Source organism: Oryzias latipes, chromosome 13 (genome assembly GCF_002234675.1).
Source record: "Oryzias latipes chromosome 13, ASM223467v1".
Lineage (NCBI taxonomy): Eukaryota > Metazoa > Chordata > Actinopteri > Beloniformes > Adrianichthyidae > Oryzias > Oryzias latipes.
Genome location: NC_019871.2, coordinates 13,007,458 through 13,034,356, shown reverse-complemented (window position 1 = coordinate 13,034,356; position 26,899 = coordinate 13,007,458). Strand labels below are relative to the sequence as shown.

The 26,899-nt window shown below is 38.1% G+C and overlaps 1 protein-coding gene and 1 long non-coding RNA gene across 2 annotated transcripts in view; one reads left to right on the top strand and one right to left on the bottom strand.

Annotated features, from left to right (window-relative positions):
* The first annotated feature begins 274 nt into the window (after positions 1-274).
* Positions 275-26,899, top strand: part of mbnl1 (muscleblind like splicing regulator 1) — a 93,202-nt gene continuing 66,577 nt past the window's right edge. The window contains exons 1-2 of the mRNA XM_020708221.2: positions 275-471; positions 19,228-19,432. The gene's annotated coding sequence lies outside the window, so the exon portion shown is untranslated. The remainder of the gene's footprint in view (positions 472-19,227; positions 19,433-26,899) is intronic.
* LOC110016207 lies at positions 11,040-26,437 on the bottom strand. Its single transcript, XR_002291510.1, has 3 exons — positions 26,355-26,437; positions 23,696-23,792; positions 11,040-11,313 (listed from the first exon to the last, which is right to left on the bottom strand). It is a non-coding gene; the product is annotated as an uncharacterized LOC110016207 (long non-coding RNA).

Sequence of the window (26,899 nt, the reverse complement as noted above, 5' to 3'; positions counted from 1 at the left end):
GTCTTTGTGCATTACTTGTTTGGAGAGTTCAAAATCTGCACTTTTAAACTGCAAAAGTGGCTTTTACATTTGTGTATTCTTTCAGCTTTGGATCGATTTCATTTTCAGTGAGGGCTTGTTTTACACTTGCTGCTGGTGTGTGCTGCATCAGGCCTTCTCAGCGTTACTGATATGATTGCCTGCGCTTTCTACAGGGAAGTTTAAATTCAAAACCCCCGGTCAGGTCAGCTAACAGTCAGCTAGTCTTCAGACATGCTGCAAAGCTAAGACTTCCAAACCTCAGCAGAGTGTAAAATCTAACCCTGCCATGTTTTTTCTGTCACCTATTCCTCTCTGCTATGTTGAGACAGTGTTATGAGCTCATAAAAAAGCTCACCTCCAATTCTGCTTTTCTGTTGGAGCTCCAAACAGATTTGAAGATATTTCTCTCTCTGAAAAGGCTTTGCGAACCAGTAAATTATAAGAGATGAGGTAAGCTGCTGTCTTCTTTAATATGTTTGAGCCAATTGTAAGTATTGAGTGTATTTTATCTGCGGTGCAATGTCACAGTCCATGCAGCAATATCTGGTTATGATTTGATCACGCTCCAGCCTTAGATAAACCCCCACCATTCATTTTACAGATGGCAGATGCGTTTTTTATCACTGCTTTACTTTAAACACATTCACATAAACTCATGCACCTGAGGGCTTTTACAAAAATCAAAAAATAAAAAAGTTTTTCATTATTTGCATCATCAGGTTTTCTTTCGGCTCAGAGCCTTGCAGCAGCGTGCTGAATATAAAAGCCCTCCTGTTCTTTGTCTTGACTTGGTGACATCATACTCTTGCTGATGGGGAACCTGGGAGCAGTGAAAGAGGTTACGCTATGTAAAGCCCACTGTAATGGTTTAGCAGAGACTGTGGAGATGATGCGTGTCTTGTAAATGTCTGTAGGAATTGTCAGACACCGTTCTAAACAGCAAGGGGCAAAGCAGCTTTTGTATCTCAGACGTATTCCTCCCAAACATTAGTGTCCTGTCACTCCATTGCTGTTGGAGTGAATCAGCAGCTCTGTTAGCTGACAGTTAAGCGTGGGCTGATGACAGGAAACCTGCCTCTGGAGCCCCAACGCTGACTGTTCTTAAACCTCTTTTAGCTTCCACTTAATTTCTTCTCACTCGTCTTTAGGTTCCCCCTCCATTCCTGTCAGAGTTATTTACCTTCTTCATCATTACCATTGCGATTCCTTTTAAGTTGAACCTTTTGGCTCATGCTTCCTCGAACAGCCAGAGCAAAGCAGCACGCACGGAGAGAACTGAATAACGTCCCTATGAGCTGAACAAAATATCACGAAACATGATTTTACAACAGCTGACACAAAAACAAAAGAATATCTGTGATGATCAATAAGGCATTTCTATGTGAAAAGTCTCTGTTAGTGGTGGGGAAGGTTTGCTTTTTACAGGGTCTTTTGACTTCCTGGTTTGTGTGCGTTGGCACCGAATGATGGCAACACTCTGCCAGCCATTGTCGAAGTGGTCAATAGCTCTCCAAAATAGTGTGCCCACAGGAATTTGCCTGGTTCTTCTTGTTAAGAAAACAAACTAAAGAAGGCAAAAAGCAAAAGGGAGCTCATATATGGGAAACAGAACCAGTGAAGTGTTTGTGCTGTGGATAAGAGGGGATATCCTGTTTGTTTTGGCGGCATATCCAAGAGAAATACCATTACAGGTCAATGCTGAATGTAGTGTTCCTGCTGTCTTGAAGATTAGTTTTCTTGTTTTTCTCTCATGCTTTCCTATTTTACATTCCTCCTCATCTTCCTCAAGCAGGTAAAGGACGAAAGTCTTGCCAAGTGACATCACAACTCATGGATTTCCTTTTTGTAGCTCCAACTTTCGCATGGATTAAATTAATAATCCCTGGCTGGCTCATTGTCCTTGAGTTTTGTTCCTTATGTGGTCAAGATGGATGTGCTCAAACTGGATGTTTGCTTAAAGGCAAAGGAGAAGTTCGTATATGGTTTGCATGAACTCAACATAATTTATTGAGGGAGAGCAAACTTCTCTGAAAGAACTAGAGCTTGAAGGGTTGTAGCAGGCAAAGACAAATCCTTTACGCCTCCAAACTAAATCTCCAAGGAGATTTGAAACATCATAAAGTGGTGCCCCTTGGTTTTATATAGTTAATTTCACACAGAAACAAGCAAAAAATAGAGTCTTTAGAGTGGGCTGACCTCAAGGTAGTATACCAGGCATTTTGTAACTGAACTTTAATTATATTATTGATGCATTTTGGAAATCAATTTCTTTGCTTTGTAGAGTAAAAATGTCTAATGCATATATAAACAAACCTTTAAAAGAAGGTTTCCAAAAACAACATGCCGCTTAGAGTTCACCTTTTGTTGTTTAAATATCCCCTAAAAAAAGAACTGAGAAACCTTGAGCTGCTGCAGAAAATATTTAGAAGCTATAATGATTGCCGCAGGGGTTGCAACTCCATGTAGGATGCTCGAATTTGCTGTGAGCTATTTCATTTTTCATTTTTACACTGTAAAAGGTAGAAAAAAAAATGAACTGTTAAAATATATATAAAAACACCAACTTTAATTCTAAAGCTTTGAAAATGAAGTCATCCATCCTGCATTGGTTTCTTTTATGAGTTTGAGCACGGGCAAACTACTAGCTATTAAAGTTAAAGGAAAAAATGGACTGGGATTTCTTTATGGTTTTAACAAAATAATTTCTGTATTTTCCTTAGGCTGTATTCCGTTTTGCCAATAAGACAGAGGGTTGAAAACTAAGAATATTCAGTTCTAAAAATGTAAAATGTGGATTTTTACTGTATCCTCCACAGTACACAATAGCACTATGACTTTTAGTGGGCTTGAGTCTTTCTTTAAAAAGCGATATCTTCAGTAGATTGGGAGGCTGTGTCTTGATTTGGTGCTGGTGCCACAAGTTCTAGATTTAAAAGGCAGGTAAAAAAACAAATGTTATAGCTTTAAAGCTAAAGGCATTTAAAACCATTAAGCTAAAACAGACATCCATCAAAATAGAAATTAACAACAGAACTATAGATATGGATCAGGAGAACCAGCTTAAATCAAGCTTAGACAAAACTATGCTGAGGTAGTTGCAACACAAACCATGAAAGTCCACATCCAAGCAGACAGCTTTGAAAGAAAATGCAAAAGATTTCCAATTATTTAATGACAGATCTAGAAATTACTCTTCTTTTTGGACATGTGGAGTGACCGACAATTTCATTGTTCATATTTTTTGTTAAGATAAGCTACTTGTAGTAACACAATACTATTAGTAGTTGGCTAATCAACCAAATTGTCACAAATACCTCAGTGTTCCACTCTGCAATTGTTCTTTCTGGTTGTTGTGGTGTGATATTGAAAATGTCCTTGTAATATGTTGAGCTGTCTTTGGTAAACCTGATCAATAACGAACATTGAATCTATCTTTCGATCTTCATGGGCATTTTTTCTTAAGCTTTTGAATTTAATGATTTCCTGTTAGCATTTCATGTTTTAGTTGACATTTTTTGATTATTATTTCCCTGTTCTTTTGTAATTTCTTTTTGTGTCCAAGTGGGCAAGGGATGGGCAAACATTTTGATTCGTGGGACAAAAATGATCTAAAATCTGACAGTAGGGCCGGACCAGGAGCAGATGGATGGGGTGTTTTGGTAATCCATCTCATGGGAAAAAGAAAGAACATAAAATCTGGGTAAAAACATGCTTTAATTTGGACAGAAAATTCATAAACTGTGTCTTTTGTTCTCATTTTAGTGCCAATAACACTGATGGGTTGATGTCCTTCAGGGGGAAAAAAACGCAAACTTAGAAAACTGCTTTGTTTGTGGTGATGAAATGATCGATGACTGTCCAACTTGAAAAAAGGTCAGAAAACCAACAAATCTTCCACCGCATAATTGCAAGATAACTTTCTGCATCCAGGCAAAGGTCAATTCATTTGTAGTGTACCCTCTGTGGAGAGACACCTGAATTGCAGGTTAAAAAAAGTGTAATCAACATAATTTTTTCCAGTTTGACAGGCCAGATTAGTTTAACAAGCTGCATATGGCTACTGGGCCACAGTTTTCGTATCCCTGTGCAATTCTTTGGATTTGGCATAGTATTCTAAACTCAAGTCCATTCAATGGACTATTGTCTCATGTTTGAATCCATTGAATAACCATCAGGTTGTCAGAATACCACATATATTTTGAACAGTTGCTGTGTTTTGTGAGATTGCAACAAAAATACTAATTTCCTCTAAACAAACTAACACAGCTTTCATATTTCTATGCAGGAATCAAAGTATTGGATAAACCATCTCTGTGCTAATGTCAGTGGAGCATTAGAAGGAGGATTCTTGATGTTTTTTCTAAAGAGATCCAGATTTCTGTCAGGCTAACACATTTTCCTTCAGTATTGTCATCTTTTCTATGCCAAAGATCCAACACCTAAGCCTCTTCTTTGGCCTGCTGACTCAATAAACAGCTTTATCACATTCCTTGGCACGAGCAATGCCTCCTCCTCACCTCTGTGTACACTCCACACCTTGCCCTTCAAAATCTCTGGTACCCTTTACAAATACCTCCCTGGAAAATCCTTGGACTTATGTTGCTTTACCCTTTTTCTATATTTAACCACATTTCCACATATTGCAGCTTGATCTCCCTTTGGCCCTGGGTGTTTTCTTTATCTGTTCTGTGTAAACACTGTCTGTGCAGACAAGTGTGCACATGGCCGGGGCTGCTCTCTGTGTTTATACGAGTGGGGATAGAGGCATGCTGGCGGTTAGAGCGCTATAAACATGTCTTAAATGGATGTTTGCTGCTCAGCGTGGGTGATGTCATTCTGTGTGCAGCCAAGTTCAGCTCTCTGCACATGCAAATGGCGAGCAGGGCCACATCACACACAGGAAACATATGACCAAATGAAGGCGATCCGACACTGGCTCTCGCATCAGTTGTCTGGAGCAAATATTATTACGTTGAGAAATGCGACTAGCAGAGCAAAGAATTGAGTTAGCGCAGACAGTCGGCTTTCATCTAGACTCATTAAGTTAGAGCTTATTCTTAGACCTGATACTATTTTTTTTCACTTTCCTCTGTGTTTGAATTTTTTTCCACCTTTCTGTGTGTTTGTGTTATTTTTACTGTCTAGTTTTCACGCCGAGGAGTAATTACTAATGGGCCAATGCAGTGACAGACTGCAGTCTATTTACCAGGCAGTGACTATCTGTCAGCAGTTGGTAAAGGCTGAGGGTTTGAGCTCAAGTCAAGAAGCAGACTGCCTGGCAGACAGGCTTTTTGGATGCTGTGGTAAAGGCAGAGAATTCTTTGTTGTTTTGGTGTTGCACTGCCATTAATGGATTAAGTGAAAAATTGTCCCTGAGAGCCCATGAGGGTCATCTTTTTGGTTTTTCTGCACAGAGGTTATATATAAAGCACATGCAAACATGTATGTGTACAGTGGCATCCGTTTTGTACAGGCAAACAACAAATACAAGCATGCTGCAAATTAATAATTGAAGGTCAATGCAGCAAACTCAGAGAACCTCAGACACTCCTGAGAATCCCAGTCCGAAATGATACCTTTGTTATTTTTTAAAACTGAGGTTGTTGAGTGACTCACAGCACACAATTATGCTCTCAAAAGTCTACATTTACAATGTCCCCATTATAAAAGGCCCATTCTCAAAATTTTGGGGTGTAATCATGCTAATAACAAATACAATTCCTATTTGATAAACATATTTTCACAATCTCACTTTCTGGACAAGTTTTTTTTCACTTTATTTGAAAACAAAACTGAAAGCAAGTGTATTTAAAACAAATTTAAAAAAAATCAGACAAGCTTTCTCAAAAATGCTGACCACTCAAAAGCAGCCTCTACCATACTGTGTAACACATGCTGTTCATGTTTTCCCAATATTTGTTCCTCAAGAACTGCTGGACAAGTTGTGTCAGAAAATGATTGACCTTTTAGTGAAAATCATCATGATTTAAGTATTGCATGCAGAGTCCAGAAACGTTTGTGTCTGTTAAGTTCAGTCTTGTACCAAGATTTCCAACAAAAACCTAAATCAAGAAAAATCAAAGTCCTGAAATTACCTTTTAGCTTATTTTTAGAAGCAGGATTTTTTTTAGACGATATGATTGTCCAACACATCATTAGCTGGAACCACAAGTCCGCGCTCTCCAATCAGATTGAAGGATACTCTTTTCTTTTTTTTGTTAAAAATGGCCAATATAACTGGCGACCCTAACAGTTATGCCTTTTTTCCCAGTGTTAAGTTTTAAGCCTTATACACTGTAGATTTTTCTGTCAAAACCCACTATGCCCTTTGACATACCGTAACTCCTTCACGATCAACCAGATTGAGCTGATTTGAAGAGAAATTGGTGTTTTCACCGATATGCAACATAGTACTAATGTAAAGTATTGCATACCGGCGCAACGCTGCTTTTCTTCATGACAAAATAAGTTTATTCATGTTGATGGCATTAAGGATTGAAAAGTTACAGTAGTTAAAGGAATGTGAACTTTGGAGCTAAAGCTCTTGTGTAAAAGGGCTCACAGTTTTAAAAATCTGAAACAATTTTGTTAATATCCTATTTAAAAGGAATGAAACAATTACCAAATTTTGCCCCATTTTAAGCTCATCTTGCACACCAAAACCCGTTTGATGCACTAGAGACCATAACAGTTACCGTTTATTCAAATGAAACGTTTTAATAACAGGTGCTACAATTTTAAAAACTTGTGGAATGTCTGGGTGTCATCTTGTCTGCAGCCAGGTCCCCCTCTTTTTTTTTTTGCCTGAAGCCCAATAACACAGTTGTATTTCAGAGATATTTTACTCATGACATAAAGCCACTAATATAGTTCATAATCTGCTGCATTCACAGGAGCAAGAAAATCTATTAGCAGTTACCTTTTTTTTTTTTTTTTTTTTTTGTGTCTTGCTGTTCGGTTAATAATAAAAAAAGCATCAGTGGAAGAGACCCTCTTGGAAGTTGTATACATTTGATGTGTGTAGGCAACAGTCTTGTAGTGGCATCTCGTTTCTTAGGTCACTTGAACACTTTTAGATGTACCCCCCCCCCCCACACACACACACACAGCTCTATTTCAAAGGGTCCAAACAGCGGAGGGGCACAAATAGAAGTTGGCTTTAATCACAACGCCATGCAGTGCTGGTGGAAGATCAATGTCTTGTCCTCCTGCAGTCTGCATATCCAAATGCTCTTAGAAGCTTCATACTAATAAATAATGTATTGCCTATCCTGTATTCTATGTTGTATATCAGTCTTTGAGTCAATCTTTAATCAATCAGCTGACTACATAAATTTAGACAGTTCTATTGCAGTTACGGAATACTTTTTACAGTAAGTTCTGACTGCTTTTTAGTCTTGAGGAAGACATAAATCCCTGCTGGGAAAGAGTCATGGAACGCAATCAATGGATTTCTAGTTTAATGTGGTATTAGAGTTCCAAGGTAGAACACATGGTCATTTCAATCATCATCGTCATAAACCAATCTTCATGTTTTGGACTGGTGAGAAGTTTTCCTAAAAAATCTATATATGCTAAAAGAACAAATTGCTATGTCCAAAAAAAGTCCTACCCAACATTCAAAATGATTGTAGTCCGTGAAGTAACAACCCAAACTTATACATTACTATTGTGGCAGTGAAACCGAAAAATTCTAATACCTAAAAAGAGAGATTTCTGGATCTTCCATACCCTCAGCTCTTTTCCCTAATGAACAAAAGGCTTTGTGATACCGTCTTGCACCTGGCTCTGTTCAACTTGCCTCCTATTGTTTCAACTCCTTATCCATCTTGCACTGAAAATACTGGTTCAAGTGTGCCTCTTTCTCACTAATGAGTTTGAATAATGTAAATGTGATTCCTATGGTGGGGTAGTCCCTCAGAGTGTCTGTCTCAGAGCAGGTCTGAGCTATGTGCTCCCAGTTAAGGTACTAAAGGGATTGGACATGCTTTGCTAACGCTATTAGAGCTGCTGTATCTTGGGATTACTGTATCCAAACTGAATGCAATGTAAAACATGAAAAGTAACTGCACCGTAAAATTTGCACACGATTAAGATTTGCATGTTTTTACATGTGTTTATGAAAAATAAACAGGATTAAAAAAGGGTGCTCATTGAGTTTTTCAAAGCAACAAAACCACAAAAAGCCGCAACATGCTTTCATTTCAAGTCTGATGTAAGCTGTTCTTTTTTAATTTCATTGGAGTGCTCAATTACTCCAGGGATTTGTGTTAATTAGGCTATTAAGATGGTCAGTAACTCTTAAAGGCAGATTTAATTTTAGCTCAGGATAGAGATGTTTTTTTTAATTTTATTTCTTCACAGAAAGGGAAAAAATGGATACGGGTATAGTGCATAAAGGCCTGGTTCACTCTGATTTAAAAAAGCCTGTTCAGCTATTTTGATTAAAAACATTTTTAAAATGGCGTTCTTGTAAGATGTGCATGATGGAGTTACGTACATTTGTAAATTTTTTATTTATTTCATTTGGTTAAATGGTTTCTTGCTTAGGTTTTCACATTGAAATAAGAATATATTTATAAGGATAACATACAACCCCATAATTGCATAATTGGTATAATTGTAATTGATGGAAATTGCAAATATACCATTGTGGTTTCCCTTTAAAAAGGTTTACATACATGTGGGATTGGTAAACCTTTGAAAAACAAACAAAAAAAGAAATTAAAAAAATCTCCTGTCAATTGACAAATAATTAGTTTACTTTAAAATCCACAGATAAACCTTGTTATAATCATATTCATTGATCCTCCAAGCCGCTTTGTCCCTTTTGGGGTCACGGGGCTGCCGGAGCCAATCCTGGGCACTTGTGGGCGAAGGCAGGGACACCCTGGACGGGTTGCCAGTCTGTCGCAGGGCCACAATCACACTCCCATGCACACTTACATACACACCTAGGGACAATTTAGACTAAGCAATTAACCTATGAAGCCTGTTTTGGGATTGTGGGAGGAATATGTTTTGTTCCAATATGTCATAGTCGTAACAATCTCAAAAAATGTTTTCCAGCCAAATCACCACCATTATACTTTTTTATTGGTATAGCACAAATTAATTAAAACCATGCCAGTTTTGCTTGCCCTGCATTAGATCTTAAGTCTGCAACCAGCACTGGTGATCTATCTCGAGAACAGACCTGGTGTATGGTGGTCAGAAGCTCCGCCACATTTGGAGCCCTCGTGTTTCCACAGTTTACTTGAACATGTCTCATTTGTCATAAACGGTCCTGCTTTTGAAAAGTTTAAGGACAGTTGTTTATTGACAATGCTGTGGTGTGGGCATTGTGGGAAACTGAGAAACACATAGTTGAGTCATGCCAAACCTTGAACGGTAGTGTCAGGAAATGGTACCGGTAGTTGTAAAGAAACCAATGTGTATAAAAGTGGATCCTGAACAGAACCACGTTTAATAAACAAATACTGTGGAACTGGAAAAATGTGAAACAACAGACAAATGGAAAACAAAAAAGAAAAGAAAACAGACCTAATAAGAACTAAAAAAAAATAATAATAATAATCACAAACTCATTTACAAACAAAAAGCAGCTTTGGATTTTGAGAAAATAAAACCTGGTTTAACTGTGATTGGGGGAAACCAAAACTTATTATCCTAACCTAAAAGCAAATAAAAGAAACAATTAAAAAGTTGAAGATGAATTTGAAATGTTTACACGTAGAGCATATAAAATACAGGTTTAACAAAATTAGACTTATTTTGTTTGGGTTGACCACAGAAGAAGACAATAAATAAATCATTATGCATCTTTTTCGCCCATTCTTGTTAACGATTTTTTAAAATAATTGATGTCAGCCTTTTTTCACCCGCAAAATAATTAAAAAAGTTGCCTTTTAAGACAACTAAGCTAAAGGTAATTATTTGGCCTGTCACAACTGAAGTAGCACACATGGAGGATGAGTGAGGTAGTACACTGCATGAGGTGCATAGACGTAATCACACATCTTTAAACCAGCTGTTGCAGACAGCGGGGTGCCCTTGGGGAAAAACAAGCTGAGACTAAATTATGAAACAGATGATAAAGAAACAAATCATAATTAAAAATATATTACAACTCATTTGGTGGCTAACATACTCTTATCATTAATTTTAGAACTTGAATTCCTTGATGCTAATTTAGCATCATGAGGTATTTCTTTAAAAGTAATTCTACTTTTAGGAATCCTACCTATAATGTCTGGTCATAAGGTTGTGCAGTGCTGTTTTAAAGGGTTCAAATTGCTGTCTTAGAGTCAGGAAACATTTTTAGCTCAAAATAATAATAGGGCCACTTCTTATTTCCAAATTAAACCCATTTCATGCAGGCTGCTGTGGAAGCTGTATTTTTTTTCCCGGCATCATCATTTTTGGGAGCGATTTAGCTTAACAGTGCGTCTATTTGTGTCATGTTAGCGTTTGTAACAAAGAGTTTCGGTACAGTTCTAATTGTGCCAAAGCATTGAGTGGGGAATGAGCAAGCATCGTTTAAATGCTGTTCAGAATTCACAATCGAGATAGACATATAAATGTGAGCATCCTTACCCCTTGTGCTATCCTATGACCCCACCCTTACATTGACATGTTATCCCTACCATGACAAAGGTGGATAAAGGTGAAGAGGATTTCATGTAATCCATGGACACCACTGAAGATCACAAATCATTGAAGAAAAAAGTTTCAGCGCACTGTCTAGTGGGGTCTAGATGACCCAACTCCCAATGTTAAAGTGCCCAGGATAGCACAAGGGTTAAACTGAAGTGTGACTTTGCTGCTGTGGCAGTCTTCTTGCCTCAGCAGATCACATCCCATCTTTCTGCATAACATCAAAGCTACACTGTAGGGATACCATGGTACACGTCAGCCCACCCTTCTGCCAAGATACCTGTTTCGGAAGAAGTTTGTTTGGTTGCTGGTCTTCTTCTTACTGGCGATGTTCATCCCCTACTTGCCTCTTCCAGCCAGCAATAGTTGATAAATTCCACAAGTGGACTTGTTGCAGGGCTACACAATTGTGAAGTGGTCTGCATTTTTGCATCAAATCCCAGCTGGAATCTTTCTGTGAGGAGCTTACATGTTTGCATAGGTTTTCTCTTGGCACTCTGCTCAGAGCATGCTTCATAGGTTAATTGATGACTCTACATTGTCCCTCAACGGTGGTGTGTGTGCGTTGCCCTGCAATGGACTGGCCCGGGTGTAGCCTGCGGTTGTCCAACTGTAGCAAGGTTGGCTCCAGTGACCCTGAAAGGGATTAAGCATGTTCAGAAAGGGATACATGGATGGACTTGTTGCACAATAGCATCCTAATTCACTTAGCTCTTGAGGGTGACCCATTCTTCTAAAAATGTTTACATAAGCAGAATGTATGCCTAATGGTTATACACACATGTGGCTATGTAAGTAATAGAAACATCTGAATCAATAATGTGAGTGGACACTTTTGACAATTAAATGCCCGAGGTATCAGGAAACATACAATGTCAGACATACAATTGTAAAATAGTCAAATCCAACATTTCAAGCAAAATACCAATCATAACACTGAAACAGCAACGATGACACCAAGAAGACACTGGAACATAAAATTAGTTTCCAAACCAGTGAGGATTTCTAAGGTGTACCTAAGAAATTCATGTTAAGCTTATAAGCTCGATATGTTTTTTTGTTTCAGACACTGTTTAATATTTTTTTTTTTTTTTTTTTTTTTTTTTTTTTTTTTTTTTTTAACTTGTCCTGTCCAACAGCTAGGCAAACAGATGAGAGCTGAGGGCCTCTTGTGTTGGACATATTTTATTTTAACAAGAGGGGTTATTCATCTTCAGACAAACCAAAGGTATGTCTGAATAAACCCCTTTTGTAATTGAGGCCAAACTTTATTAATTTCAATCATGTTTGAAAATCTTTGGTGTTGGACCGGACGGAAAAGGAAAGAGGGGAAGAAGAGAGAGGGACGTTAGAGAGAGGGGGGGGTAGGAGGGTGATAATAGGAGGGGAAGGGGGGTAAGACCATGAAGCAGCATAGAGCAGGCAGGTTTACTGGTTGTTTATCGTTACGGTACGGTTCAAATGTAGTACAAAAAGGGCGGGGCCTGTTCACACACACTCAAATATTATCAACACACCTGCTAGCCGCAAAAATGTCCACATGTCAACATGCACACAAAACAGATAGTGTTCACGAACGCATACCTATGCCTTTAAACCAACTAGTGTGAAATCTTTCATTCATTCAATCATGCAAACTATTAGTGCAAAGGTGAGCTAACACCTGTGCTCAGGTGAGTGTTTATGTTCTTCTAAAATGGATGGTGGAATGTGAAAAGAAGGAGGAGGAGCGCCCAGCCACCCCCACACCCATACCCCCGCCGCAGCAGCAGCGGCAGCCGGAGCCCCCCCAACGCCACACGGGAACAGGCAGGGAACAACCGCCCCCCGGGCGACCAAGACCGCCACCCAGGCCAGGGCCAGCAGGACCGCCGCGAGGCCCCCAGAGCCAGAGAGCAGGGAGGCGCAGAGGGAAAGAGAGCGCCGCCCCAGCCCAGCCAGGAAAGCAGCCCCCCGCCGCGCCGGAAGAGCCCAACGCAGGGCCCCACCGGAGAGGGACGCCCACAGCCCCAGACGAGCACCCCACCACCACCCAGGAGTTCCGGGCATCCCCCCGCCCCGACCCCAGGTACGAGCCAGGACCCCCCAAGGGAGACCCGCTCCGCACTCCAGGCAGCCACCCACCCGGCCCACGGTTGGTCCAGGTAGGAGCAAGGCAGGGGCCCGCCGCCCCCGCCCAGGAGGGGGGAACCCCGGGGAAAAAAGGGCGGCCCACAAGACACTGTTTAATATTAATCATCTCCTTGTATATTTTCCCAATATCTTAACCCTTTGTACGTCATTGTATTTGCTCGATAAGTGTGGAAGTGTGCTTCTAAATATTTAAAACAACCTAATTGCAAAGGACACATTCACTGAGGAGTTTACTCCTACCATCTTTTTTGCACATATACTTGGTCTTCAGATTCTAGCTCTTTGTTTTGGTTTTTAATACACCTCTAAACATATTTATGCATTTAGACAAACCCCCTTAGAAACCCCTGTTCTTATGCCTCCAACTTCTCGCACATCTTATGGTATGGGCTGTGTATGCAAAGCCGTCTCTGCTCTCATAAATATTTTTAGGGGTTAGCTGGGTTTTCTACATATAAATAACCTGCCCTGTGTTTTCAGTTAGCAAATCTGTTTTTGTTTCAGTTTTATATCTACTGTGTGATGCTGCCTTGCAGATGATGAGTTTTGAGCTTCCAGAAAGTTTTTTTTCTTCAAACATTTGAGTTTACTGCTTTGGTAGAGAAACTTGTGATCATTTGCAATGATTATTGCTGTTTGTTACATGTGTTCAAATTCTCCTGCTGAAGAAATAGAAAGTGCCAGAAGCCTTTTGATTCAATAGTGGATTTGTGTGGGCCCCATCCAATAATACAGCTGTTAATGTCCTATTGGTGTCTGGCATTTACCACAAGCAACACAATAAGCTAAATTGTTATCCCTTCACAGAATTTCCGCATTAGAAGAATTGTTTTGAATGGTCCAGCTTAAACCTGATGTTTACAGCAAGAAAGAATACCTTTCTTTATTTTGGCTAATATTTAAGGTATAGCTGTATTACAAACTCCAAGTGTATTCTAATTGTATTCATTTAATTTGTTAATCTGATTTAGATTTATTTAGAAATGCAAACCCACAGATATACCTCAAATCTAGTTTTCATTCAAATTGTTGAACATAGCCAATTGCAGCTGAGTAAAATGACTATTTCTGTTGTTAATTTTCAAGTAAAAGTAAATATTATTGTAGAGTAAAACTACTCTGTAGGATGTACTGTATATTTTTGAGTCAATAGTTAAAAAAAAATCAAGCTATTCATGTCAAAATGTAAATTTAGCATGTGATGGTAGCTTGTAGTGAGATGGACAACCTTGTTAAAAAATTAGTAAATTTTTCAGAAGCCATTTTGCAACAGTGACGTCAGGACAAACGTTACTTTGATAAACGAAGCAAGCCACAGAGAAGCAAAGTTATTAACTCAGCATTTACTGAACAGTTGCTGTGCTGCTTACAAATAGTAAGGACTTCTTAGATCATTGGGAACTTTGGTAAGTCTTGTTTTGCCAACAGATAGCAAACATAAAAGCTCTTGTAGATGAATAAATATTCCGTGAATGGTCACACTGCAAGTTCTGTGTCTTGATTCCTGCTTAATACCTGTACCAAATAATAGTTTACTTTCCTGCTTATAATTAATATTACTAGAGCTTCTTCGATTGACCAATAAGTGTGTTTTTGGCTTTGAGAAACAAAGGAAAAGGTTTTTACTCCCAAAGATTATTTATCCTGGGTGCTCCGGATGCAGTGATTCATTCAGCAGATACATACAGCAAAATTGAATGTTATGTATTGTACAGTGTTTTGTCCCTTTGTAGTCAACCCCTGAAGTCATATCGTATGTGTTTTGACACTTGTGTACCAAATAACAGAAGCAATATTGGTTGTGACTTTAACTTAGTCTCTGTTTCATCATTTACTAGATGAATTATTGACAAGTAAGTTTATCCCATTCCATTTATATATACATATATCTATATGTATATAGATATATGTATATATATGTATATCTATCTGTATATCTATCTATCTATCTATAAATATATATATATATATATATATATATATATTCATGACTGCACATCGTTTGGAATAAATATGGAGTAATTATTATTGCCCCAAAGACTTTTGCTCACCTGTTCTTTGTTTACAGTATATATATATATATATATATATATATATATATATATATATATATATATATATATATATATATATATATATATATATATATATATATATATATATATATATATATGCACACTCACCTGCTGGATTGAACTACAGCACATAACTGCAGGGTGTAAGATGCTGGCAGGGAAAGCATACATGGAGCACCACAAGCAAGTGTCTGGAATAATATACAGGAACATGTGTGCAGAATATGGACTGGAAACCCCAAGCTCAAAATGGGAAACACCTCAGAAGGTGGTAGAAAATGAGAGAGCAAAGATCCTGTGGGACTTCCAGATCCAGACTGATAGGATGGTAATGGTGAACCAATCAGACATTGTAGTGGTGGATAAAGAACAGAGGAAAGCCGTTGTGGTGGATGTGGCAGTGCCAAGCGATGGGAAAATCAAGAAGGAACATGAGAAACTGGAGGAATATCAGGGACTCAAAGAAGAAGGCCTGGAAGGTGAAAGTGACAGTTGTGCCTGTCGTAATTAGAGCACTCGGGGCAGTTACCCCCAAGCTGGAGGAGTGGCTACAACAGATACCTGAAAAGACCTCATACCTCTCAGTCCAGAAGAGCGCAGTGCTAGGAACAGCTAAGATACTGTGCAGGACCCTCAAGCTCCCAGGCCTCTGGTAGAGGACCCAAGCTTGGAGGAGAAACCATCCACAGAGGTTGAGAGGGGGTTTTAATATTTATATATATATATATTGAGTCAATAAAGTCAAATAAACTCATTTAACAAGGTTTGAGAAGGATCAATCAGACTTGCCCTGGTAAAAATAGGTATGCTATAACAAACCGAATATTTCATTGAAAGCTCAAATACGGTTCAGAATGATTCAGATAATGATTAAAATAAAATAAAAATTACAAAAATATGTTTAGGGCAGTCAATTTTGGATTTGTACCATTACAGTTTTGCAGAATTAAGTCTTAGTTTCATGTTTTTGCGTTGGCTACTACGATAGGTACATTTTTCATGTTACATATTTAAAGTACTAAAAAGTTCCTAACATATTGGCCCATTGCTGGAAATGCTTAAAACTTCATCATTATTGCCTAAAGGAAACTCAATGCTGCATGTGAATAGGCAGCTGAGCACATTATGGACAAAAGTTGAGGCTTCAACAAGATTTTAATATATCAGACAGCCTACTAAAGGCTTCAGAGACGGTACAATTTGAGTCATACTTTTGTATGTGAGCATTTAGCTTTAAACAAATAATTATTGTCCGTGAAACAGATGTTCTGTATAGTTGAAAAAAACAAACAAAGAACAGGTGAGCAAAATCTTTGGGGCAGTAATAATTACACCAGAGGCTCCACCATCATGATTATGCATGAGCCTGATCAATGGTCATTGTGCTCAAGGCGAACTACAGGGTCATTAATGAATTTTTCCAATGAGAAATGAGTTTTGTGTGTATGTGCATGTGTGAGTAGTTAGTGTGAATGCATGAAATAAGTAGATGGGGCACAAGGAGCCTGTGGACACCTGCAGCTCCCATTATACTCAGGAAGAAACTAATCATGCTGGGTTTCACATCTGTTAAAAGCTTTCAGTTAAACTGTCAGACATAGACTAAAAAAAACCTTTTTGTGTTTTTTTGTTTTTTTTTTTCAAATCACTGAATGTTTGGATCATTTACATCATTACCTCATGGCATTTCCTCTGCAGTATTAAAGCATAAAGTAAGCAGAAAAACTGAAGCTCCTGCATTATTAATACATCTTAATACAGCGCAGTAATCAATGATATTACCACAGTAGTGAGCAAAAGTGGAAATTGTAGGTGTGGTACATGGAAAAATATACAAACTGATCGTTTTGTGAGTGACAGCAATAAAAGCATGGTAATAGTTCTTCTTTGTGGTTAATTTGACCTCCTAAAGCAAACGGTCGATCAGATAGAAGCAGGTTTGCAAGTGAAAGACCCAATGGCTTCCTCTCACGCATTTTATTTTTATGTATGTGCAGGCAGTTATTCTCGCAATGCTGATAACTCAACATCAACAGCTCAAGGCAAGTTTTTCTTTTCTGCTTGACACTTTCATGCAGGAAAAATCCTCAAAGTTGAGTACTGGTTGAGACCACATATCTGTTGCAAAAACAACTGTTTTTTTTTTGATAAGTTTTTTTATGAACATTTAAAGCGAAATGAGGGGAAAAGGGCTAAATTTCTTCGGAATTTTGACATGGGGAAAGTGCTATTATTTCAAAACAGAAGTTGGATGATAAATTCAGGCAATCATGGCACATGATGGCGAGTTTCATTCTTATATGTTCTTTTTCATATACTGCTTTCAATTTGAAACGTCCACATTTTAATAGCAGCTTGTGTTGCATAAATGCTAGAAAACAATTATAAAAAGGATAGTCCAGTCAATCTTGGCAAAAAAACAACAACTCTCATCGCAAACCTATTTCTCCATTAGTTATGTACAGAACTTTGCTTCATATTAAGACCACACAAGTTCAGGTTCTGTACCAGGAAATATTTCTACACACAATAGCAGATCCACTTGTGCGTCAACCATTTATTATGAACCGGACAAAGACTGACTACTTATCTGCTTCATTTTTTTATACTGCGTTTTGTGCATCTCATATGTTTGCTCTAGATTTTCCTGTCTTATGTTTTCTGGACACTTTAGGGACTTGTCCTGTTTCCATCTCATTTTACTGTACAAACCAGAGGAGGCTTTGATTTCAACTTTAAATTTGTCACAAGGTTTGGCAAACTCAAAGCACAGATGAATGGTAAGAAATGTATATTCCTAATTACTTCCCTAAAAGAGTCAACCTCTAATTTTCCAAACATGAGTTTTCAAAAGATGTAATCCAAAATGTTCACATTACTCTTATAACTGTGGTATGTCTTTTTAAAGATACCACATCAGCCAGAATTTCCTGTTTACTCCTCTGCTCAACTGTTGTATTGTGACTTGGAAATTGTTCTTCGTTATTTCCTCCAGTAAATTTTTGAAAACATGCCCTCTTTGCTGTAATTTCTTGTTAACACCTGTAACCTGCCTACTTTTTAACACTCTCTCTTAGCGTGCTCTGCCTAAATTAATGTCTTAATCAACCAAATTAAAATGTTGAATAAGAAAAAGAAAGAAATTGGTCAAATGGAAATTGCTGTAGTTTCCTGTTACCATGGCTACAGGACAGACGAAATGAATATCATATTTATTCGGTAATTTTTAACCAGTTTCAATTGTGTGCCAAAACAGTAGACCTTATCTAAACAGCCAGCATCCATGTTTCAGTGACAGCAAAAGTTGTTGTGTCATATTGGTTGTCCAGCAGAATGTGGCACAGCAGAGTGCTAATAACATCACAACAAAATAGGTTGGATGTGGAAAGATTGAGTGTTGAAGGTTACTAATATGACAGTCAGGGTGCAAGACTGCATCAGGCTTTGCTTATTTGCAATAGCCTAAAGGACAGTCATGGCCTTCCACCCACTCTGTTACCACAGGAGCTACAAGAGAGAAGATCTCATCTCCTATTCAGTCTCCGAACCTTATAATTCTCTCCTTTGTTCCTGCCAGTGTTCCAAGTGCAGACATGATATAATCCATCAAATTGCTGTGAAGCCTTTGTATTATCCCACTAACGAAGGTTAAGAAACAGTTTCCAGTCATAGAAACTGAACTGATGACACTATAGGGCACGATGAGCCTTGCCCCTCATTTGACCTGTTTGTTTTAACAACAAATCCAGCAATACTTCCCTGGTGGGTCAGTTCACTGCTGTGTGTTATCAAAGGGCTGCAGACCTAATTGCACGTGCTGCAGCACTGGAGAAAAGGGAAGAAACCATAAACAGGAACCACAGCTTGCTTCCTTTAACTATCAAACCATCACACACACATGCACACGCACAAATACTCACTGTTGAGTAGACATATACGAGCACACAGACCCCTGTTTATGTGTTCATGCCTTCTATCTCCAACCAAATACTGCTTTATCTTAAAATGCAGAAGCAACAGTTGGTGATCACATGTTCACAAATACAGTATTGGTCTGTTTGCAGTTTCTTTCTGTGTTGTGACAATTTCTATGCAATACTGGCTGAGTTGTGTTGGTTCATTTTGTGATTTTTTTTTTCTTTTTGTTAAAAATTATGTTACTATTTCGCAAAAATACATGGTGAAAGAGCCTGAGCTACAGTAAAGGAGAACTGAGGGGGAGGGCAGCTGTTCCCATGGCAACCAAAGCCGCTGCAGTCGTCATCATGGGGCTTCTTCGTCGTTTGTGCGTGAGATCGAGTGTGTGGATACGGCGTGTTTAAATTTGCTCTCCTCTCTCCAGATAGGAGGCGAGGACATCCCCCCTCTAACACCGTGCCAGCAGAAAGAGGAGGAGAGACAGTGAGAGCGAAACCCCATAATGCACTGCATGTTGCAGCGCTGAAGTCGTGCAGATTCATCAGTTCCTGTTCGAGGAGCTGTGTGCGGAGGCACACACACACACCCATACAGCCAGACCGGGAGGTAAAACACAGACAAGCAGGCAGGTAAGATGGCTTTACTCCAAGCTTTTGAATTGCTGCTGCAGTTCAAGATGATCTGCTGATGTTTGTAACTCTGTCCAATGAGAGGAGAAAAGTGGAGAATGCATCTCTATATCTGCATCCAGACACCAGCGTGTTGTACATTTCTGACATCTGTCATTTTGCCAACTTCCTTGCCTGTTGCTTGCGATACATCCTTTTTCTTCAATGGCAAAAGAAAAAAAGGACCAGCATCATTGCCATTAGTAACTCGGTTTATGCCAGTTCAGTATTTTCTCTGCATGCAGCAGATTCTGAGTAATCATTGTCAAATTTTAATATGATGGCATCAATTGCATGTGTTTAGGCTGACAACTATGTTTATCTTAACTTTTCAGAAGCAATGAACTGAGTTTACAGTAGAGAACGACAGTTGAACTGAAGACTGAGGTTAAAAATATATATATCACGAAACAGAGAAGTCACATCTTGAACTTCTGGTTTAAAAACCATAAACTATTTATGTGAATTAACTTCACCGTGCATGTCTAATTTAGTTTGCCTTTAGCTAAGCCACTAATCCACCTTAAGTTTAGGTCTGCATGATCAAAATCATAATGAAGCTTGTATGGAGTAAGCTACACATATAGCAGCTCATTTAACCACAGTAAAACATATTTATGTACAGGGGGAAAAAAAACAGTTTCCAATTATAAGGCCTTTATCTGACACCGGTTTGAGCTGACTACCAGGCGAAAGCACAGCGTCTCAGTTATGGGTCATTGTGTGGTTTAACGGCCACTCAGACTCGTGACCATATCAGTTGCTCCAGAGATGCAGGCGGGCTCCAAAGTGCGATTGCAGATGCTCAGGGGAGGGACTCTTAAACTTTATTACTCAAGGAATCAAAGATTTCAGGCTTCCTCTCTGGGAACGTGTCATAAAATCATGATTTAAAACCCCTGTGTGGAAGCAAAACAGAAGCTTTAAAATTAAGGTGCAAAGAAAAAAAAAGACTATTCTTTAGAACCTTTATTTGTATATTGTATATATACTTGTATATTTTACAAGTACTGGTATTCAACACAGCTTCAATAAAATAAAGAAAAATGTTTTCTCCCCCAGTCCTAGAATCCACCTTTTAAATTAATTATACCTTGAAGCAATATTATTATTATTTAAATAAATGTCTTCTTTTATTTATAATTAAATGTAAATTACGTTTATGGAATGACTGTTTATCATTTTAATTTAATATGCAAAGCTTTAAAAAAGGTATGTAAAGGAGATTACCTAAAGAAAGCATGTCCCTGTTCAGCACAGCAATAAATCCACCTCTTTTAACTGCTGGGCTCAAATCCACCTTAAATTAAAATTGAAAACATTTTAATTTTCTCTGTTTTTTAAAAAAATAAATAGAATTATCATCACGAGTTACACCAACTGAAATTTGGAAATACATGTGAAGTGCATCATTAGATAACTCTGCAATATTGCCAATTAATATTCGAAAAACTCAAGATCTTTACAAAGATTATAGGGGAAGAATTAAGCCAAAGAAGATTCAGCATTTAGATTAAAAGTAATTATACAAGAATCATTTATTGGAACTTTATTTTTGATACATTGTGTTGTTTTATCTCCATCTGATTTCTCATATAAAGAGATAAAGTAGAGACATCTGCTTTGACAATTTTTCAGAACAGCAGAGCTGTTCATCGTCTCCTTTCTTACTTGGGTGACATTTTGGGTCAGCAGAATATCTTGGTACAAGCACTCAGAGCTGCTGGATGTAGGTTACAGAAACACGGGCTCCTCCTCAAGGTCATGCATTTATGTTAAGAAATTCAACAGCAGAGCAGCTTTGAATCCTGAGAATGTGTCAGACCCACACCACATTTCTCTGTCGGAATTTTCCATGGCACAAGCTCTGTAAGCCTCTCCAAAAGATCTTCTTCTGCTCTTGGGCCAGCTCTGGCTTTGCTTAACAGAATGGATCAGAGGTGATATATGGATCCACAGCTCATTTCTGCCTTTAATGATCTGAAACACGTGGGGCACATATTTAAGGGTAATGCATGACCTCGATTTGATGCGATGAAAATGAGGGACATCCACTCTTGTTGGAGAGGAGGGGGCCCTCAAAACTCCTATATTGCATTCGTCGCACGCAGATTTCAGACAAGCACTCTGCAGAAGCCTTACTCTGCATTAAATCACCAGCGACTGCAGCAGGTTTCGACAACTTCAACAACTTTAACAGAGCCTTGTTTCTTTACCCCTATGTTTCTCCATAATGAAAAAATAAGTCTATTTACCTGAACAACCTGAGCACACCTTACTATATAATTCTTTTTTATTTTTACAAATGACTAAGCGTGCAAAAAGCTATAAACGGTGCATTTTTCATTTATATAATAGGAGAATATGTGGTTATTGTTTATAAAAGTACATTCAAATTCATCCCTAATGTTTTCTTAAAAAAAGGGTTAGTCAGATTTTCAGCTTATTTTTCCTCTCAAACATATTTGTTTACATTTAAAACCTTTGTTGCAACACCGCTTTTAGCACAACCATCATAAGCATTGTGAAAACGTAGCACACTGGAAAACTTTATATTGTAAATTGGCAGAAAAGAGTGAAACCAGAACTAAGTGTAACAGTTATAAGTTTGAAACATACTTTTGTAAGAATATATTATGCTTAAGTACTTTTTTAAGGTAAGACTGTTGCAAGAAGGTCATCAAAAATACAATTTGTAAGAAAGTACAATTCAATCAGGTAATTCTGAGTTGCTCAGTAGTTATAGGTTTTGCAAAAATCCAAATGTTGCTTGCCATGTTATAAAAACTAAACTTAAATAAGCTTAATATTTGCTCATCTTTACAGACATTTTACAACTGTGATGTTTCAGTATCACCTGCTTATGCATTTTCCCAAACTTTTACTGTGCCTTCTGATGCACAGAGAGTGGGCCTAACCCTTTAACATTGGAGATGTCGCCGGCAACACTTAAGTAACACATGTTTTACCGTAACTCTTCGACTGTTCATGCAATCAACGTGAATCAGCTGATTCTGAATTTTTCTACCTGCTTTGCAGCACCAATATGCAACACCTTACTAATGTAAAGTATTGCATGATGGTGCAAAAGCTACTTTTCGATTCATCAGAATCAGCTGATTTACGTTGATTACGTAAACACTTCACTGCTGTGCAGTGTTGCATGTCGGCTCAAGACAACAGTGGCCCTGAGGTGCAAAGCACTTCAACAAATCACTCAATGCAAAAACATCTGAAAAATCACAAAGACAATTCAAATAGCAAAACAAATAATAAAACAAACAAAAAAATTAATTAATTTCGGTAATCAAAACTAATTTCAGAAACCAAAACATCAGAAAAAAACAACATGTCAGATAACAAAAGTAATTTCCAGAAATCAAAATGAAAAGTTATAATGAAAAAATAAAACATCATGAAACAAAATAAGAAGCCGGAAAAGATAGGCTTACTGAAAGACATTATTGATTGGATGATGACTTTTGAGTTTTGAAGACGAGGTTAAGCAGAAGCATATTTTCCCAGAAATGGTGGTAAAGAGTTGTTTGATCAATCACCCAATTTTTGTAGAGGCTGCCACTAGAAACTTAAAAAAATAGTGTCCATCAGTAGATAGGTACCTTCCAGTTAAAAAGGTGAACAAACGTCAACATCCAATCAGTGATGTCTTTTATAATACCTTTTTCTTTTGTTTAATTTTTTACATTTCAATTTGATTTCTAGAAATGACCTTTGTTTTCTGAAATGTTTCCTGTTTGCTTCATTTTTTTTTTTGGAAATGTGTTTTAATCTTTTGGAATTATATTTTGGTTTCTGGAATGTTGTTTTGATTTTTAAAATATAATGTTGCTAAATTACTAATTGTTTTTCTTTTTTAATCCTTGTTGTGATCTTTAAAATGTTTTTGCGTTGAGTGATTTGCTAGTGTGATTGGCACTTCAGGGCCACCGTACAAGGCTACTTTTCCCTGCTTTAGAATCGGCTGGAATGACGGTATGGCATAAATGGTTGAAGAGTTATGGTAGACAAAAAAAAATGTGTAAGGCTATGGTGCAGAAGGCTTAAACTCCACCAGTGATCAGCAACAGCGTGATACCCGGTGTTACCACTGTCTGCATTTAGTCAAACAGTGAGAAGACATAGCAAAGCCAGGGAAATATCTTTTTGCCTCCAAGGTTACAGAATGATTCAAATTGATGCAGCTAAACCTACTTTTTCACTCACCTGGTTGTTTATGAGAGCATGCAGTTTCTCCTCACAGCTTCTCTCTTTGGAGTCTGTGATGTTGCGCACAGCAATATCAAAAGAGGCCTCGCTGTTCCTGCCAAAGTTCAACCAAACACGTCTCAGTGAATCCAAGCAGATCATGCTTTCTTGTTTTTGTTCTTTGTAACAATTGAAGTGTGTTTGCCAGTTTTTATTGTTTTTTATTTCTTAGTAGTTTCTCTTCCTCAGATGTTTTTTTCTTTTCTTACAGGTCTACCATATAAAAAAAAAACCCTCCCTCTCCTGTTGTCATCCTGTACACTGTTTATGTAGATGGTAAATGGCATATATAGCGCTTTGCTACCTTCCTTGAAGGCTTGAAGCAGTTTACAGTCAGTTTACAGTCCCATTCACCCATCAACACAATCATATAGTGGCTAGCCCATGCCTAACGCTGGCACCAATGTATAACCACCAGTGGCAATGTGGGGTTCAGTTGTTTTGCCCAAGGACACTTTGACACATGGTTGAGGTAGAGATTGACGGCTCTAATTCTGCACCGCCACCGCCCAGTGCTGCAGAGGTGTGACATACCTGCGACTTAAAAAAAAATGCATCCTGTCTTGCAAAATCAACCATCAAATGAAAAGCCCTTATTATTTACCGTCAATATTTTGAACCTAACATAAATACAAGGCACAAAAGTTACTTTGCTCTTTGACCCCCAAATACAATCATGTGCGGCCGTGGTGCAGCGGTAGGCGACCTCTGATCGGAAGATTGCAGTTTTGATTCCAGCCTTGCCCGCCCATGTGTCGAAGTGTCCTTGGGCAAGACACTGAACTTCTGGTGGAAAGTTGACGCCAGTGTTTGGCAGCAGAGCTGCCACCAGTGTGTGAATGTGTGTGTGAATGGGTTAATGGATTTGTGTAAAGCGCTTTGGACCTTCGAGGAAGGTAGAAAAGTGCAAGACAAGTAAGTCCTTTACTATTTATCATGTGCTAGAGTGGTATAGCTTTCTGTTCAGTGTCACTAAAACAGCACATATCTTAATCTGTCAGGGCCCAATGCAAGGTAATGTAATGGGGCCTCAGTTTTAAACAACAAATGAGGGATCTCTGATCTTTTTACATCCCATCATGTGCTAAATTCTAAACTGAACTACTCCAGGAAGTTACCAATACATTCATAAAAATAGAAATGTGAGATCACTTATCTACCCTCCACACCACGTGTCAAACTCAAGGCCCGGGGGGCAAATGTGGCCCTCCATGTCGTTTTATGTGGCCCGCGAGAGCATGAAAGTTTTTAATTTCCTAAAATAAAAATTGGTGTGTATTTATTCATATCTAGGGGGAATTGGACTTGAAATATCGGATTGGGCAACATTAGGACTTTAACTCTGTCAATATAACCTAACCTGACAGAATCAAATGTAAAAGTATTTATGCTAGAGTAACAAGCAAACATATGTTTTCTATGCAACTGTAATTGTCTCTTTAAAAAGTTAGAATAAATAAATAATGAGTTATTTAACATTAAGGAGTAGTTATGTTTATTTTTCATTACATTTAGTTACATGTATGAGTTATATCTGGCCCTTTGAGGACAACCACTATGCTGATGTGGCCCTCGGTGAAAATGAGTTTGACACCCCTGCTCTACACATTAAGAAATTACTGAGGACATGTCAGGAGCCTCAAAAGCAGCCAGCCCGACAAAAATTTGCCACCTGTGGGGGAAGTAGTCACCGCCTACTTTTTGGTGACGGACAAAGTTTCAATTGGCACCTTGCAGCAAATAATCCGTCTATGTGGAGTCTGAAATCAACACTTGCTACTCCCCATTGCAAGCATTTTTTTCTGTTTACTGAGTACATGTTTAGCCATGCTTATTAGACCTCCCTTTGGTGATTTTCTTTAATTCTCCTCCTCTACCGCTTAAAACGCGGCCCGTCACTCCTGTAAGTTCACCTCTGTGTAGCGTTTGGCTGAGGACACAGCAGATCATATGACAATTTTTAACAGGATCCAGACAGAAATGGAGGCTAAACCTGCTGGACTTACAGCAGGAACATACATTTTAATAAAAACTGTTGATTTGGAGATAGCAGTGTTGTTTCACACTAATGCTAATGACCGCAAACGGATTCAATGTCACAGAGTGGACTTTAAGGCGTGGCAGATAAATCCAAGGAAATAGGACATTCAATGAAAATGGAAATTTCTAAAGATGATAATATGAATCAACGTTGTATGCAGTTTTACAGAGTTGGTGGTTGTGCAGAAAAAGTGCCCCTCTTGTGAGTCTGTGTCAAACAGCCTCTATAAATGCCTACATCTTTACTGCCATTGACATGATGGCGAAGATCTAAACATTCTAATGTTTTATGGCTGCTTTTTGTTAAGATTTCATATAAAAGTTCATCATCTGGAGGCAGAAGAAGGGAAAAACAAGCGTCTTTTCCGTCAATATCCCCCTCTTCTTTCAGTAAAAACAGAAACAAAACAAAGAAAGCAACATAAGAAAAGAACTATGGGCAAGCAAAAGACTAGCATTAGCACTGTGATTTTTAAAGCATTCATAATGTTACAGTTTGTTTAACCTTATCTTTCAATAACAATAAAAATGTTTAAAGAAAAAAAAGAATTTGATATTAATTGAAACAAGTACATACATAAAGTAGCAGTTTGCAGGTTTCTGAGGGAGTTCTTTCCATCGTGTGAGTAGTACTACATCACTTCCTGGGGAATGTCTTTATAAAACTATTATTTAGCGCCCCTTGTGGCTGCACATAAAATGACATGTAAAAGTCTAGTCTGAAAATACGACACATTTCAAATATATTTTAAATATTTAAAAAAAGAAAATCAACTCCCTAGTATTGAGACCAATATGGAAACGAAATGTGGTAAAAAGACAGCATCAAAAAAAAAAAAAAAAAAAAAAAAAAAGACAGCATCAGTCTGCAGATAACTTTTTATTTTCCCTAAATTAGGCTGAATATACCACCGTGTGGCCATCTGTTTATTAGGGGTCCTCACACATTCATATACTTTGCAACCGGCAATGCCCTAGAATCTGAACAAATAGTCTTACCAACATGACACATACATGTAATAGACATTACATTTGAACAAACATAGCTGACAGGCCCTTTAATATCAGAATCTATTTGGTTTCTCAGTGACCACATTTGCACCCTTTTGCTGAACCCTACAT